Genomic DNA, 18795 nt, shown 5'->3' on the forward strand with positions numbered 1-18795 from the left:
CTGTATTTTGTTGATATTTGAAGTGAAAGGAAGTAAGTACAACAGCAGCCTAGTAGTTTGACTGATGATTGCATTCTAAATGATTCATTTCGATGCTTTGGTTGAAAGCAGCATCAAAGAGAAGGTAGACTACAGTTGTTTTATTCACTCTAGATCCCTTTATTATTCCAGTCATGATGATGTAGAAGTGCAGTCCCTGCATAGTATTGATTTTGAATGGCGTGCAAAATGTGACTATTTCGTCAGCTGTCTTGCTTTTGAAAGCGCTTGTCTCTTGCTGCTGAAACCCTTGGCCCCAGTGGTGTGTTAGTTAGTACTGCAAACACCCCTAATTGAATTTTAATGATTTTCTGTTAGTAAAAGAGCCACTACCAAAGCTAAACTACAAGGATAAATGGGCAGCTTGAGTAACATGATGACTGAGAAATGAGTTGCCTTCCATCAGTCAGGCAGTATGCTTGCGGTTGTCTGTCTGTGTGTGTGTGTGTGTTTTCAAGTAAACGTCTGGAGAAAAGCAGAGCTTCAGGGTGTCGGACTCTCCTCCTTCGGAGGGACTCTCACACCCCCACATCTGTCAGAGCAACACAGCTGCTCAAGAAAACACAGCATCTGGCAGCATAGGGGTGTTTGTGTGTGTGTGTGTGTGTGTCTGTGAGTGTGTGTGTGTGTGCTGTAGAGACCTCAAAGTTTACACAAACCTCACCTGGGGGGAGTGTGGAGGGGTGGAACAACCCATTATTTAATTTACCCACGCACTCGTTTGCCAAAACAAAAACAGCAAAACAAACGTAAATCTGGAGTGATTATTTCCTTGTTTATCCACGAGCGTGCACGTGACGGCGGCGCCACAGCAAACCTGCCTGAGCACAAAGCCGGAGCCCAACTCAGACAGATGACTACAAGATTGCCGTTCTCCACCCCCAGATGCCCGCTGCACACGGCTAACAGCTGATCATTCATCAGCCATTAATAATGCCCATCTGCCCAGCTAGGCTCAGCTAGGTAGCACACAGGGCTCCACTCATAGGGGCTGAGAGTGTGTGTGTGTGTGTGTGTCAGTTTGTTGGAGTGTGTGTGTGTGTGTGTGTGTGTGTGTGTGTGTGTGTGTGTGTGTGTGTGTGTGTGTGTGTGTGATTGATTTGCTTTAAATTCATCTGATCTCAATATATGTCATAGTGCATATACTCCATGCCTAAATATATGGCTTGGTGTAGTGTGTGTGGTGTGTGTGATTCACATGCTTTTGATGAATCTAATCTGAATGACTCACAGTGCATATGTGCCTTATACCTAAATGTATTGGTTTGTGTGTGTGTGTGTGTGTGTGTGTCTGATTTGTCTACATTAAATTCATCTGAACTGGATTGATGCCACATTGCTGATACATTATACAGATACAGTGGGGAAAATAAGTATTTGAACCCCTGCCGATTTCGCAAGTTTGGCCACTTGCAAAGAAATGTGTGATCTATAATTGTAATAGTAGGTGTATTTTAACAGTGAGAAACAGAATATCAACAAAAAAATCCAGAAAACTGCATTTTATGACTTAATTTGCATTTGATGCAGAAAATAAGTATTTGAACCCCTAGCAAAACATGACTTAGTACTTGGTGGAATAACCCTTGTTGGCAAGCACAGACGTCAGACTTTTCTTGTGGTTGGTCACCAGGTTTACACACATCTCAGGAGGGATTTTGGTCCACTCCTCTTTGCAGATCCTCTCCAAATCCTTAAGGTTGCGTTTTCAATGGGAGGGAATAAGGAAATGAGGTTCAAGCCCAATATTCCACGTTACATGGCCCCATCCATAGTCCCCTCGATGCAGTGGAGTCGTCCTGTACCCTTGGCAGAGAAACAGCCCCAAAGCATAATGTTTCCACCTCCATGCTTGACGGTGGGGATGGTGTTCTTGGGATCATATTCAGCATTCTTCCCCCTCCAAACGCGGCAAGTGGAGTTGATGCCAAAGAGCTTGATTTTGGTCTCATCTGACCACATCCTGTCTCCCAATCCTCCTTAGAATCATTCAAGTGTTCATTGGCAAACTTCAGACGGCCCTGTACATGTGCTTTCTTGAGCAGGGGGACCTTGCGAGTGCTGCAGTACTTCAAACCATTACGGCGTAGTGTGTTGCCAGTGGTTTTCTTCGTGACTGTGTTCCAAGCTGCCTTGAGATCATTCATAAGCTCCCCCTGTGTAGTTCTGGGGTTATTCTGCACCTTTCGGATGATCACCAATACCGCACGAGGGGATATCTTGCATGTAGCCCCAGACCTAGAGCGATTGACAGTTGTTTGGTGTTGCTTCCATTTACAAATAATCACACCAATAGTTGTCTGCTTCTCACCAAGCTGCTTGCCGATGGTTTTGTAACCCATTCCAGCCTTGTGCAGGTCTACAATCTTATCTCTGACGTCCTTGGTCAACTCTTTGGTCTTGCCCATGGTGGTGAGGTTGAAGGTGTGAAGTATGATTCTTTGGACAGGTTTCTTTTATACACGTCACCAGTTACGATCAGGTGTACCTTGTTAGGCCTAATGAGGACTAATCTGTGTGCTTCTTGGGCACATAACTGGTCATTGGGAGCCAGAATTCTTGCTGTTTGCTTGGGGTTCAAATACTTATTTTCTGCATCAAATACAAATAAAGTCATAAATGTTATAAAATGGTTCTGGATTTGTTTGTTGATATTCTATTTCTCACTGTTAAAATACACCTACCATTACAATTATAGATCACACATTTCTTTGCAAGTGGCCAAACTTGCGAAATCGGCAGGGGTTCAAATACTTATTTTCCCCACTGTATGTGTGGTTTCTTTCCACATTAGTCAGAGCTCACTGTAGAGCCCTTCTGGCTTGTGGTCAATATACACTACATTAAAAGACACTGGTGGTTGAGCTATTTTAGATATTAGAAGAGATTCAGCAGTTTTCTGTTCTGGCTTTCCTTTCGAATCACTGTATTTATTACCACCTTTGTAAATTTGGCCAGTTTATTCTAAACATCATGGTTGATAATAATAATAATAATACCAATAATACAACATAAGCAATAATAATAATAACAACAACAAAGCAATAATAATCATAACCATTATAATAATAATAGTACCTGAGTTGAAATGATGGTATCAGCGGTGGTCATGTTACTACTGCATTCAGATGCGTAACCTATAGCGTAACCTATAGCGTAACCTATAGCGTAACCTGCAGTGTAACATACAGTGTAACCTACAGTGTAACCTACAGCGTAACCTGCAGTGTAACCTATGGCATTGCAGCACTGCCTCTCCTCTGTACAACTCTCTGCCTGCTGGTGTGATTACTGCATGGCGTATCCTCCGTTATGCGCTGTTCCACAGTGGCTCTGCTGTGTGTGTGTGTGTGTGTGTGTGTGTGTGTTTGTGTGTGTCTGTGTCCTGCTGAGAGAACCACTCCTAGCGGCGCACCGGCCGCCAGTTCCCCCCGCCACGGAACATCACCATAGCCTGCGGAACCGGCCATCCTGCTGCCAGTTCCCTGTGATGGAACATCACAACAGCCCGCTGTCTCTCACCCTCACTGACCACAGCCGCCGCTGGCAAGCACGCAGGTTCTGGAACGTGTGTGTGTGTGTGTGTGTGTGTGTGTGTGTGTGTGTGAGAGTGAGAGTGAGAGAGAGCAAGAAGGTTCGAGAGGGCAGTGACATGGAGCCACAGATGCATGCGACATCTGGCCGTTTTCGCACTCACTAGCTCATCCTCCAGGCTACGCTGGCACCATCCAAGCCACCCTCTCCCTCAGATCCAGCTCTCATCCCCCCTACACACACTCTCTCACACACACACACACACACACTCTCACACACACACACACACACACACACACACACACACACACACACATTCTCTTTCTTTCTCTCTCTCTCTCACACACACACTTCTGTTAGAGATGTATCTCTTTGAGGCCCACTCTTGCCTGTCTTTGAGGAAGAGAGGCGGGCCTGCTCTCCATGGTGTGTGTGTGTGTGTGTGAGTGTGTGTGTGAGTGTGAGTGAGTTGGCCTGAGTGTGTGTGTGTGTGTGTGTGTGTGTGTGTGTGTGGTTAGTGGCCTTTGATTCCTGTCCCTCTGCTGCTGTTGCCCATGTTGCTCTCAGGCTGAGTGATCACAGCCCCACTCCTCCACATGAAGCTCACCCCCCACCCCTTCCTCCTGTCTCGCATTCAAACACCACTACACACACACACACACACACACACACACACACACACACACATACACACACACAAACCACAAACGCATCCACACACTCATTCTCTCTCTCTCTCTCTCTGTCTCTGTCTCACACACACACACACACACACACACACACGCTATATTACACATGGGCATTCTCTTACACACAAGTGAATCAGTTTTAGTCTGTGTGTGTAGGAGTGTGTGTGTGGGGCGCGTGGGGTTGTGCGGGACGTGTTTTGTATCAGTTGAAAGACTAGGCAGCTCTTATGAAGTTGGTCCCAGCACATAGAGCAAATTCAAGCAACAGTAGAGCTTTGTCAAGTGTTTTTATTGTGTTTACATATAGCGGCTGTTTTTTATTGTAAATTCTGTGAAACCTGGTCATCATTAGTTATCCCAACAGATTCAAAAGTGAAATGAGTTGCTGTACGTATGCTTGTATCTGTTTTTATTTTTTTTTAAACAACACTCATTTGCGTTAGTGTAGTAGCCTAGTCTATTACATGACAAACCCGATGTTTGAGCCATCCTTGAAGAACTTCCAAACAAGTTTTTTTGGTGTCTCCATCCTTCTTCCTGTTTACCAAGGGCTCTAGCTGAAAACTGAGTGTGTGCGAGAGCTAGTGAGGGTGTGTGTGTGTGTGTGCGTGCAAGAGCTAGTGTAACACTTCCTCAGGAGGGGTTAGTACATGGTGTAGACAATTTCACAGAGACAGACGAGTTTGGAACTGAAACGCTGTACTACTCCAGCACCATCCTCCAACACTCTTACACTCAACTCTTCTTCTCTGCTCTCAACTCCCTCCAAAACCTGCTTCACCCCCAAACAGAGCAGTATGGGAAATGTAGTCAGTACTAACAGTGAATAATATTTAGAAACAGACCCATTTTCAGTTCTTACACTAGCATCACGTGATTAACGAGTACTCAGTGTGAATGTAGAATGTAGTTGAATTGATGTAGGTGGTCGATTACTCGATTACTCCGTTTGTGTGTGCGCATGCGGGTGTGTGTGTGTGTGTGTGTGTGTGTGTGCGCAAACATGTGTGTGTGTGTGTGTGTGTGTGTGTGTGTGTGTGTGTCTGTGCGTGTGTGTGTGGCAGAGTGACAGGCTCTCAGAGCTCCAGGCTGGGATCTTGAGCCAGCTGTGCATTGGGCAGCACCGGTATCCACGGTAATCCCCCCTGCTCCGCTCCCGCCTTCTGATGCCTCGGAGCCTGAGCTTTAGTCCGTTTGTTTGTTTGTTTGTTTGTCTGTCTGTTTGTTTTGTTTGCGAGCGGTTAGCTGGTTTTGTTGTTTTTCTTTGGTCAGGATTTTGTGTGTGTGTGTGTTTTTGTGGGAGTGTGTATGTGTCTCATCTACCCAGAACTTTCGGTGAGCCCCTCTGGGTCTGCGCACGTTCACACACACACACACACACACACACACACACCCATATCATCAACCTGCTACCGGCAAATATTTCACACATGGTACATCCCCCCCAGCATGTATGTGTGTGTGTTTACGTTTGTGAGATTGTGACTTTGTGTGTGTGGCTGTGTGTGACTTTTTTGTGTGTGTGTGTGTGTGTGTGTGTGTGTGTGTGTGTGTGTGTGGGAAATGGTTTGGACGGTGTGAGCAAGTGTGATGGCTGTCCAAAACCCGTCCCTTACCCCAGTCCCTCTCCCCCACGCTTCGTTTGATCCCCATCAAATCAAGCATGCATTTTAATGACCACACTGTGGAGCCCACTCTGCCGTACGGGTCAGAAGTTCTGATCCGGCCCGACACCAGCCAGGCAGCGTGTTTGCGTGTGTGTGTGTGTGGGGGAGGGGGGTGTGTGGGTGTGTGAGTGGAGCTGTAGGCATCAACAACCACATCAAAACCTGCACCATAACCATGCTCCGACTGTGAAAGCCATGTCACACACTCAGTCTTCCTCTGCCCTGACACACTACATTCTTGACTCGGGCCTAGACCACACTCGACAAACCCATAATGCACCTGTTGTTTACCACTAGGAGATGTTGGGCAACATAGTGCTGTAGCTGCCGGTAGCTTCTGAAGGTGAAGTAGAATGTAGCTCAACTGGAAGCGCAAGATGCTAACTACACCAAGGTCATAGGGTTTGATGTTAACTACACCAAGGTAGTACACATGTAGTTTTGTAGTCTGATTCTCTGCAATACTGTAGCAATACTGAGCAACAATTAAACGTAGCTGCAAGTAGTAATTGTAGTAGTCATTTGAATTTTTATTTATTTATTTATTTATTTTTTGTTTAGACAATTACAACAGCAGTCCGTCAAAGAAAAACTCTCTGATGCTTAGAGCTGGCAGCAGTCCCTCTCCACACAGTCTCTTACCGCTGTGGAGGTGGCAGCCATGTTGGGTTGTTTTGCGGAGGGAGGCAGGGAGGGAAGGAGTTTTGTGTCTGTCTGTCGCGTTGCCACACTGCTAAGTGCCCAGCCTTCTGAACTGGGCACAGGGAGCTGAGCGGCCTTGGTTCATGTCGGCCGGATCAGACGCACAGAGCCACGGCCCGCTCTGCCAGCCGCCCGTGTCCTTACAGGACAAATGGCAACGAGCGCCCGGGTCTGGGGCAGGAGGGGGTGGAAGAGCTGTTTGTTTTGCCGTTTTGTGAGCGAGTGTCGTTTCGCGTGTACGTACGTTGAACACTGCTAGGAATTTGAAGTTATTGCCCATGTCTGGATATTTGCATTTCAGGCTGTAAGGCTTTTAGGAGTAAACAAACGACAATATGGCACACAGTTCAACAAAGCAACGTGTGAGATAATACATATAATATAAATATTTCATACAAGAAAATCAAGAATTGATGAATTAAGGAAGTTATTCAAATTATGAAGAGAAAGAAGGTATAGAATTCTGGAACGCAGTGTTTATGTATATAGAGATTTGAATAAGATTGAAATTGTTGTAATGGGGGAATTTTAAGTTCCTGAACAGCAGAAGAAAATAATAAACCAGGACAACAGAAGGTATAGAATTTCAGATGTATGTATGCAAGTATGTGTTCATTTTTCTAAGAGAGAAAAGAATGGAACTGAGAAGAAGTTTATAAAGTGGTCACATAGCTAGATGTACCAGAAAAGAAAGCGAATGGCAGGGAAACAAAAGTGAAAGTCGGGAATTCGGACTGGGTCAGTGTTGTGTTTGCTCATCTGTCCTATCCTCTCCTCCTCTTCCTCTCTTCTCCTTCTCTCCTCTCCATCTTATTTCTTTCTCCCCCTCTCTTTCCTCTCTTCTCCTCTCCTCTCCCCTCCCCTGTCTCAGTCTTAACCTTCAGCAGTCGGGTGAAGGTGCGTGCGGAAAAGTCCACAGATGCACAGAACGACCAACCGCCGGGTTGCGCTAAAGCGGAGCGCTCCCGACACAGAATTCCATTAAAAGAGAGCACGCTCCTCTGCCCTCTGCTGCTCACACACTCACACAGGGAGAGAAAGAGAGAGAGAGAGAGAGATGGAGAGAGACGGAGAGGCAGAAAGAGTCGGAGAGAGGGACAGAGAGATGGGGAGAGAGAGAGAGAGAGAGATGGAGAGGCAGAAAGAGGTAAAACAAATGTAGAGAGAGGGGGAAAAGAGAAAGGCAAAGGGAAGCAGCGAGAGTTTTGAAGTGAGAGAGCACAGGGATGGAGAGAGGGAAAGAGAGAGAGCAGAGGGATGGAGAGAGGGAGAGGGACAGAGAAAGAGAGAGAGGGGAGGAGAAAGGGTGGGAAAGTGTGGATGAATAAAATGGTGCAGCAGATGCAGCCGCACGCCAGAGGGGGATTTATGTGGTGCGGCGCAGGAGAGGGGGAACAGAAAGAAAGAAAGAAAGAAAGAAGGAAAGAAGGGAAAAGTGTGTGTCGGGGCTGGGGGGTAGGGGTGCGTGGGGCGAAAAGCTGCGCAGCGACAGAACTGCTGCAGACCAAAAGTCGGCGGGAGGCGCTTGTACGACCAGAAGCAGGATGAAAAAGTCATGGAGGCCACGAGAGAGAGAGAGAGAGAGAGAGAGAGAGAGAGAGAGAGAGAGGGGGGTAGAGAGAGGGAGAGAGCGGGGAAGAGAAACAGAGAGGGGGAGAGAGAAAAAAGTGAAACAGCGAGTTAGGGGGGACAAAACCCTGACACACACACACCCACACACACACACACACACACACACCAAAAAAAAAGCGTAATGAAAACTGCGGGAAGCTGCCAGCCGACAGAACCTGTGTTAGCACTTCAGGCTATGCAAGTGGGTGAGATTGGGGGTGTGTGTGTGTGTGTGTGTGTGCGTGCGTGTGTGCGTGTGTGTGAGCCCAGCAGCGGGCAGTTGCAGGTAGGATGGAAGGAAGTGAGTGAGTGAGTGTGTGTGTGTGTGTGTGTGTGTGTGTGTGTATGTATGTATGTGTTTATGTATGGATGGACGTGTGTGTGCATGTGTATGTATTTCTGTATGGATGGCTCTGTGTGTGTGTATGGATGTGTGTAAATGCGCGTACACGTGTGTGTGTGTGTCGTGCCCGCCCGCCCGCCTGTGTGTGTGTGTGTGTGTGTGTGTGTGTGTGTGTGGCTGGGCGAGCGTCCATGTTGTCGGGAGCAGATGGCGGGGCGGCTGGCGGGGGAGGGGCTGCTTAGCAGAACTAATCAGACAGTAACGGATTGGGCAGCTGGAGAAGCGGCAGGACCGGGCGGGAGGGAGCTGCGGACACCGACACACCGCCCATACACCGCCGCGCCGTGCCGTACCGTACCGTACCGCGATGTTGACAGTGGTGAGCCTGTTGGCCTGTGATGAGGGACCTTGCCGCATCTTCGCACCTCACTGTTGGATGCCCCCCCACCCCCCTTCAACCTCATACGCACACACACACACACACACACACACACAAGTAGCACTTCGTGCCAAACTAGGTTCAACCCCCCCCAGGGTCCGCAACTAAGGGTGACAGGACCCTAGCAAACACAAGTCTTTTGTCTGCCGTCTCTGCGAGAGAGAAAGCGAGAGTGTGTGCGATAGAGACAGAGGACATTGTTGGTGTAGTTTGGTACACTGACCCCTCCGCAGGTATGCGTGTAGGGTAATGTGGGCTAGCTGGAGGGCTGTACACCAGATGTACCCTCTCTCCCACCACCATTCAGAGGAAAGGGCACACACTTGAACACACACACACACACACAAAAACACTTAAACACACACTTAGACTCACACATAAACACACTTAAACACACACCACTGACCGTGCGCTTGCATTTGGCTGTCCTTGAACTCTGGCTGCCCCCCTTTTTGGACTGGACTGGAGATGTATTGGCGATAATCTCAGATCTCTCCTCTGTCAAGTTACTGTGTGATGAAGCACGTTTGGTTTTCCTGGTAAAATGCTGCGTAGAAAAATGGGCAAGCACACATCACAGCACCGTGGTAGCAAACATGACTTTGGTTCATGAGACATCACATCACATGGAAACTGTAACAGTAATGTTCCGGAGCACAATTAAATGCTGACTGTTTGTGTAAATCATCTGCATGTTGTCAGGGAAACGCATCAATTCAATCGTATAATGTCTTTATTTGAAATGAACACACAACAAAAGTACAGACTTTGCTCAGGTTTACTGAGAACTGAATGAAGTCTACAAAAGTATTGTCTACAATGTATGCGTGCATGCATGTGTGTGTTTGCATGCATGTTAGTGTGCGTTTGCATGCATGTTTGTGAGTGATTGAGTGCACGTTTGTGTGAGTGAGTGAGTGTGCACGTGTAAGTGTGTGTGTGTGTGTGTGTGAGCGAGTGAGTGAATGTGTGTGTGTGTGTGTATGTGAGCGAGTGAGTGAATGTGTGTGTGTGTGTGTGTGTGTGTGTGTGTGTGTTTCTGTGTGTGTGTGTGTGTGTGTGTGTGTGTTTCTGTGTGCGTGTGTGTGTGTGTGTGTGTGTGTGTATGTGCATGTGTGTGTATGTATGTGTGTCTGTGTGTGTGTTTGTGTGTGCATGTGTGTTTGTGTGTGTGTGCATACGTGTGTGTGTGTGTGTGTGTGTGTGTGTACATGCGTGTGTGTGTGTGTGTGTGTGTGTGTACATGCGTATATGTGTGTGTGTGTACATGCGTATATGTGTGTGCGTGTGCGTGTGTGTGTGTGTGTGTGTGTGTGTATACCCTGTGCCCTGTGCTCTGTGCCAGGGAGCGGATGAGACAAATATGCACAGTAATTACCGCCAGTTTGGATAAGCTGTTGAATAATGGAGGCAGTCACTGGCAGGCCCGCTCAGGCCTCACGCTACACAGACACATCGCCTCTGGTCTTGCATCTGGTCTCCTAGGCCACAGGAAACCATGGCGATGCCACGGCAACGCCACCAAGACTGATGTCTTATGTGAGACTGCAATTGAGAAAATGACACATTGAGGGTGTGTGTGTGTGTGTGTGTGTGTGTGTGTGTGTGTGTGTGTGTATGTGAAGCCACCCGTTAGTAAAATGGGTTCATGAAAATGTGGCCTCTAAAGTTTATCAGGAAGATGATGTGATGGCACCTCAGCAACTTTGCATTGACTTAAAAGAAACCCAATTTTGCCACCAACCCAAAGTCTAAAAAGTATTACTGCTATTACTATAACTTTCATTTACATTTACATTTAGTCATTTAGCAGACGCTTTTGTCCAAAGCGACGTACAAGGGAGAGAACAGTCAAGCTAAGAGCAATAAAAAAAACATGGTGTAACAATAAATACTACTTTACATAAGAATTAGAAAAACGACCTAGAAAGGAGAAAGAAGTGCAGGAATGTAACTGCTGAAGTGCAAGTTAAGCGCTAGTCAAGGTGCCAGTTAGGAAGGGAGGTGCTCTCTGATTACTAATACTATTACTGGTACTACTGAGCATATTCAGTCTGTTTGTTCAGAAAAGGCTGATTCATAGTAATAACTTAAATAATTAAGCAGTATTTCACAGGCTGATGAATGAAAATTCATTTTAGTGAAAATATAGCTTACAGCTAGGTTCATCACCTTCTTTATAACAGCGTATGAATCCCGTGATTTCGTTCTACTGCTTTTGTTCATAGTTCAGTTCAGTAGCTTTTATCTTTCCCAGGAAGTTTTGATGCTTTAACCTGCATGGAGAACATCTAGCTCCCTAGTTCATCCCATCACCATCACACACACACACACACACACACCTGCACAAGTCATGCCACCAAGAGCTCACCTCTGCACAAGTAGTTTTCCCCCACTCTTTTTTCTTCCTGTCATGTAGCCAGACACACACACACACACATACATACACACAGAGGCAGTGTGTGAGCTAGCAGAGTGGCCTGGGTGGAAAGTGGCACAATGTGTGTGTGTGTGTGTGTGTCTGTCCCGTGGCACCCCGCACAGGCCCGAATGCTGCAGGTCCTCAGGCGAAGACCACACAAATCTGTCGGGTGCAACTGTTCTCACACAGGCCAGCCCCAAACAGAGAGAGAGAGAAAGAGAGAGAGGCATTGAGAGAGAGAAAGAGAGAGAGATGGAGGGAGAGAGAGAGAAAGAGAGAGAGATGGAGGCAGAGGGCTGCCCTACTTACTGATTCTGGAAACTACTTTCCTTTTTTCTGTCTTCCTTCTTTCTTTCTTCTTTCCCTTTCTTATTGTTTCTCTCTTCTTCCTCTGTGGTTTTTGTTCTATTTCCCTTCATCTTTCCCTTTCTCTCTCTTTCTGTTCTTTTTGTTTTCTTTTTCTCCATCTCTCCCCTCTCCTGTGTATTTGCGCATCTCTGTCCCTCTATCTCTGTCTGTGTATCTCTGCCCCCCCCACTTTCACTATCTCCCCTATCCCCCTTTCTCTCTCTCTCCCTCCCTCTCCCTCTCTCTCTCTCTCTCTCTCTCTCTCTCTCTCTCTCTCTCTCCCTCCCTCTCCCCCCCTGTGATGTGCTATCATCTCCTTTAGTCGCTGCAGGTAGGCCCGACTGGCCAGGGAAGGAGAAGCTCAGAAGTGTGGCCAGATTTCCCTCAGTGTGACTCACCCGCTCTGCTTTATCAACATGTCTTTAGCCATTAGAACACTTAGCATTAGCACGCTATTTAAAAGACAAGAAAAGGTCATAAGCACAGGTTTCAGACTTAAGACGCACGGGAATAAATTATTGCTTTATGTGTACAAAGATTCTTGTGTGTGTCTTTCGTTTGACTTGCACAGTACTCTCTATTTCTCTCTCTCTCACACACACACACACACACACACACACACACACACACACACACACATTCAGTCACTCGCTCACACACACACACACACACACACACACACACAAATTAAGTTATTTCTTTGCTCTTTGTACATCAGTAGTTCTCCGCTGCAAGTGTGTGTGTGTGTGTGTGTGTGTGTGTGTGTGTGTGTGTGAGTGTGTGTGTGTGGTGACAGCGGGCGGCCATTGCCCAGTGGCCAGCGCTCTCATCCCTCAGGACCCTTGGTGCATTTGCACCCCCACCCCCCCACCCCATCCCAGGCAGCAGATGGCAGGAGTGGGGCACCACAAAGAGTGCGGCCCACACAAAAGCCAGCGATGAGTGAGAGAGAGAGAGAGAGAGAGAGTGGGAATGGAGCAGTAGAGAAGAGACAGAGAGAGAGAGAGAGAAAAGGGAAAAAAAAAGGCGACAGAGAAATGAGACAGCCCTTGTGACTCCTCCAGCTTGCCGTCCTGCGGGGTTAAAAAGCGGTGCTCATGGCGGAGCTGGATGAGCCAAAGCTTTGGTGAACCGGTTCTGATCCGCCATGCCATCGTCACAGCGGTAGCCTCATGCCGGAGAATGTCACAAGGGCTCTGTGTGTGCGCGCATCAGAGATGTGATATCCACCAGACACACACACACACACACACACACCGGCACACACACAGTCTCAGCATCCCAATGATTCACTGATGTATTAGATGTGTGTGTGTGTCTGTCTGTCTGTCTTAGGGGGACATCTCTTCAAGGCACATGATAAAGGCACTGCTGCTAGATGCCCCTGTGGTGGTTGTGTGTGTGTGTGTGTGTGTGTGTGTGTGTGTTGGGGGACGTGATGTGATGGTGGTTGTGTGTGTGTGTGTGTGTGTTGGGGGACGTGATGTGATGGTGGTTGTGTGTGTGTGTGTGTGTGTGTGTGTGTGTTGGGGGACGTGATGTGATGGTGGTTGTGTGTGTGTGTGCGTGTTGGGGGACGTGATCTGGTATGCGTCTGGGGTCTGTCAGAGTTTCTGCAGGTTGAGGTTGCGTGCCCGTGTGTGTGTGTGTGTGTGTGTGTGTGTGTGATGCAGCGCAAGAGTGTGAGCCGCGGTTCAGGTGGTGTTGCGGGCTGTTTCGCCTTGGGAACGCTCGCTCACTCGCACTGATTTCTCACTCGCTCACTTTCTCTCCATCTTTCGTTCATTTCCACAGTGAGATCATCCTCAAATACACAGCTCTGCTTGCATCAGGAAACACCCAGACTAGGGCAAGACCAAGTAATCTATCTGATTATTTAATGGCCACCTTAACCAGCTTTTCTCTCTTTTAGAGAATGAGTCTCATTATTTACTGATTTATCTTTTTCAGCAGAAGGTGTAGCCGTGTTCCTGAAAGCAAGAGATTGTCATTTCTGTTAATATGACTTGTTGTGTACATATTGAAAGCCTTTATTGTCATTGTATTTGCATACAACGACATTTGTTGTTGTTAAAACTTACGTTATCCAGACAGATATTTACCCGTATGATTATCAATGCACATACACACACAGGCACGCACACACACACATATACACACACACACACACACACACACAGACACAAACACACACACACACACACACACACACACACACACACACACACACACACATATATATGCACAGACACAAAAAGAGGGAAAAGAGGCAGAAAGTAAGTTAACTGAGCAAATGTTGAGGTTGCTGAAGTATTGGAACTGTAGACATACAGGGTCATCTGATGCAGGGCTTGTGTGTGTGTGTGTGTGTGTGTGTGTGTGTGTGTGTGTGTGTGTGTGTGTGTGTGTGTGTGTGTGTGTGTGTGTGTGTGTGTGTGTGTGTGTGTGTGTGTGTGTGTGAGAGAGAGAGTGTGTGAGTCCTTCCAAATGGACGAAGATGCTCATGCTCATTTCCACATATGTGAGACTGGGAGTCCATACATGTGTGTGTGAGATTCGGGACTGTGTGTGTGTGTGTGTGTGTGTGTGTGTGTGTGTGTGTGTGTAAATCAGTAAGCAACTGCAGTCGTCTTTTCGTTTCTCTCTTTCTCTCTCTCTCTTTTTTTTTTTTTTTCTTCTCTCCCTCCGTTCCCTGCCGTTGACCTTGAAGGGGGCTCAGCGGCGTGGTGGTCGGCGGCGCTTTCTTGAAGAAGGGAAAAACAGAAGCTGGCGGTAAACAAAGTTCACTTGTGACAGATGGATTGAATGACAGAGAGGTTGCGGCTGCCAGAATAGCCCTGGCAGCGGAGGAGAGGCGCGGCGGCCGCCAACAGGAGAGGAGGTGTGAACAGGTGCAGAGGCGCTGAAGGAAGGGGTGAGCAGATGGAGAGAGCCAGAGCCAGTTTAGTTAAAGGAAAAAGGGTGGGAGGGAGGGAGAGACGGAGCAGGGATGGGGGGGGGGAGAGAGAGATGGAGGGAGGGCTGGGGAGAGAGGGAGGGAGGGAGGGAGATGAAGGAGAGAGAGAGAAGGAGAGATATGAAAAAGGAAAAAAAACAAAAAAAAAGAATTGATACGAGTTGAGATAAGAGAAGCCAGGACACTGGGTAGAAATTGAGAGGGGAGAGAAAGACAGAGAGAGAGGTGGAGGAGACGTCAGGGAGAATGGAGGGTTTTGTGGATGGGAGGGAATTGATGTTTGGTGTATTGGGGGGGCGTGGAGGCAGCAGGGGTAAACAGGGGAGAAAAGTGTGACTGTCTCTCTCTCACTCACTCACACACGTACACACACACACACACACATACACACACACCGGCTGTGGCAGAGTGAACACCATGAAGCACCTGAGGTTGGATGAGGTGTCTGTGTGTGTGTACATCTGTCTTGGTCTGTGCCCGAGCCTGTGTGTGTGTGTGTTTCTGGGCAGGGGCCCATGCAGTATGTCAGAGGATCGTAGCCTCAGTTTTTCTTTACAAATCGTCTCCTTGTTCTCACCCACCACAGCAACTGGGTCCTGCCAGTGAGGCAGTGGGCATCCAGAGAGCCTAGGTCCAGCACACACACACACACACACACACACACACACACACACACACACACACACACACACACACACACACACACACACACACACACACACACACACACACCGTCCCTCACTCACAGTCACGCAGTAGCACTGACACTCTTTTTTTTTAAATCCCTAAAAACATAGTTAAATATATTTAAATTTGTATTAGGAACAGATACATTTGGCTTTTATTATCTAATTTTGTTTTATAAGCTGTTATAAGGGTGGGATGGGGTCAGGGGCAATGTATATTTGTTTATGTTTGTTTATATTTATGTCTAAGCAGATGCTTCATACAAAGTCATAGAGGAGAGAGAGTATTGTAGCGTGGTAAAAGTTATTTAATCGTTCATATATTTAACACGATACACTGACATTCATATACTGTATCCAACACAATACATTGTAAAAAGAGTTGCAGTAGAGTATTGAGTAGCGAAACATATTTGAATGCGTATACTATACTATGACATTGACTGAGGGAAAGCAAACTTTCACTTTGACATCCTTCAGTGCACTGGTGCAGTGTAGTATTTATTGGCCTGTAAAAGATGTGAATACCTGAAGCTGAGTTTGCGGCGCAAGCGAATCATGATTGTATCCATAATCGTCTGAACAGTTGCAGCAGCTCCTTCTAACACATGATTTAAGGCAAATGTGCTTTGGAAGTTTTTTTTTTCAAATTCGGACTGTTAAGAAAGTTATATATTTCCTGATTTCCACAGTATTTTAATTCATTTATATTCTACAGTAAGGGACGCTTCATTTAATTAAACTGAAATCAACTGTTGTTTTCTGATTTATTCTTATTTCTGTAAAAATAGATCTTGTTAAAACATTTTTTTTTTTTTTTTCTTTCTTTTTTTTTTTACTGTCCAGTCTTTACTTTTACACTTTTTTTTTTCTTGCTTTTTTTCTCTCCCCTTTTTTACTATATGACTTCGCTCTTTATCTCAGTGAAAAAGTTGCCTGTTTGGTCATATCATAACGCAGATCGTGACAAACTCTTGTTAAGTGTGGCTTGATCTCTCTCGCTCCGTCTCTCCATCTCTCCCTCTCTCTTGCGCTCCCTCGTTCACCCCGCACTCTGCTCTCTTTGCGCCTGTGAAAAGCCAAAGCGGCTGACTCCAATTTGCACACATTTCTGGGCGAGTGCAGCATTTGGTCATTCCTGGCGGAGGTTTGCCGTGGCTCGGCGGGGTGCTGCAAGCGTGCGGGCGGGCGTGCGGGGCGAGCGAGAGAAAGAGAACCTACTGCTCCAACGCTCCGCGCCATTCTGCTCTGCGCCATTCCACGCCCGCTCCAAATGGAATGGGCAACAGCTTGAATAGTACCCACTTAGCCAGCCTTCCAGGCCCCGGGGCCTTACTCTGCACTCCCGCAGCCCAGCCACAGAGGCCCGATCTGGGGCTGGGCTGCTGGGTTGTCCCCATCTTACAACCCCCAGCCACCCGGACCAGGAGCTGGGTCCCCGGACCTCGGACCTCGGATCCCGGACTGCGGCCTGCGTATGGGCCAAGCGTAAGGCATCATTAGAGCAGCAGTGAGCAAACAAATGGACGACCTCACCCTCGCCCCGCGGAATCTGCACAGATCAGAGCGTGACACGGAGATCTGTGTGTGTGTGTGTGTGTGTGTGTGTGTGTGTGTGTGCGCTCCCAGACGCAGAGTCATGAGTGTTCGAGTGTGTGGCAATTGGATATGTGTAGCGTGTCTATAGCATTGCACGGACTGTGTGAGAGCATCTTTGTGACCACGTCCTTGGATGGGTGGATGTCCCGGATAGTTTAAAGGTCAGGCAGTCTGTTTGTAGGACATTAGATAGGAGCCAGTGAGCGGCAGGCCGTCTGCCGTCCTATTAAGATACCCACGTAGATTTGGGTACCAACATTTTGTGTTTGGTTTGATTTTCGAATTTTTTGAATTTCATTTAATCTCTTTAATTTCATTCTATTTAAATAGAGTATTGCATTTATTCCCAATCTAAAATGGAAATAGGTAATTGCAGTAATTATGGGTTACATTGCTGTGATGTATTTATATACATCATTGTACTTCATACTTGATTTATTTCATTTGGAGTAATTTGCTGATTTGATTATGTTGCAATTGTAATTAAATCATTTGGGATGGATACAAAAAAAAAAAAAAAGCTTTGTAGCGTACAAGCCTTGTATATCAATCAACTTTCACATGGCCTGTTTAGTGTTCACGGCAGTAATTTTTTTTATTTATATCTGTGCCGCACCTAAGCGGTGTACTAAAACCACTGACTGACTGGCCGATCATCGTGCCAGACGTCTCAACGCGGCTCAGCCGGTGTAGGCAGGTTCACCTGCGTAAACCAACACATACTAACACACCTGCCAAAACCCACAAGCCCTCACCGTCGGTGTCCCTCGCCATTTGTGTGCTCTGTGTGCTCTACAGTTGTGTTCAGTCGATGGCCTCTGAAGCCTCGTGAGCAGACCTCCGCTCCCCTGCTCTTGTCCTCTTCTTCTTCTCCTCCTCCTCCTCTTCCTCCTCCTCGCCTTTTAAAAAAAACTCTTTCTCTTTCTTTCTCTCTCTTTCATACTCGTTCGCTCTCTCGTCTTCCACTCTGCGGTGGAGAAAACTTTTTGGCTGTGGGTCTCATGCTAATTGGTCGACAAACAGCACCCGTGCGCGTGGTCGGGGGCCCCCCTGGAACCCAACAGTAACAAATGTCTGGCAGCGAGGCCTTTAGCAAACCCCCGCTGGGCGCTGGTGTTGGGACGCTGTTTCAGGGCCTGTGTTCAAGCACAGCAGGGGACGGCCGCACTCCCCTGAGCTCCGTGCGCCACACACACACTCACTCACATACACACATACACACACACACACACACACATATACATACACAAACACACGCGCGCACAAACACATGCGCACACATACACACACACACTCATGCACACACTCTTCCCGGCTTTCACACTCCAGACGACAGCAGGCCTGGAGAGACGGTCACTCACTCGTTTTCTCTATCTCTCTTTTTTTTTTATATCTTCCATCCCCCGTTCCAAATGCAGTGTGTGAGAAAAAAGTTTGTTGTTTTTTTTTCTCCCCGAACTAATTAACACACTTTGACTTTTTTGTTCTCAGAAGGAAGTATTAATTAATGAAGTAAATTGTCAGTCTTCCTCTGTGGATGTAACTCTTTTCACTCTTCATACTGGGGCTTCAGTCTGACTGTGTTAGGCTCAGGAAAGGTGCAAGTGTTGTCTCGTAAGTCATATCTCTGCCGCTGCTTTTCTCTCTGACACTCTGGCTCTGATTGTCTCCTTCTGGCTCTTCCTCTAGTTGTGTGTGTGTGTGTGTGTGTGTGTGTGTGTGTGTGTGTGTGTGTGTGTGTGTGTGTGTGTGTGTGTGTG

General features: G+C 47.2%; 1 protein-coding gene across 1 annotated transcript in view; it reads left to right on the plus strand.

Annotated features, from left to right (window-relative positions):
- The window catches only part of sdccag8 (SHH signaling and ciliogenesis regulator sdccag8), a 66823-nt gene that overhangs the window by 15511 nt on the left and 32517 nt on the right, over positions 1 to 18795 (plus strand). The gene's annotated exons all lie outside the window — the stretch shown is intronic.

Source organism: Clupea harengus, chromosome 13 (assembly GCF_900700415.2).
Source record: "Clupea harengus chromosome 13, Ch_v2.0.2, whole genome shotgun sequence".
NCBI classification, from domain to species: domain Eukaryota; kingdom Metazoa; phylum Chordata; class Actinopteri; order Clupeiformes; family Clupeidae; genus Clupea; species Clupea harengus.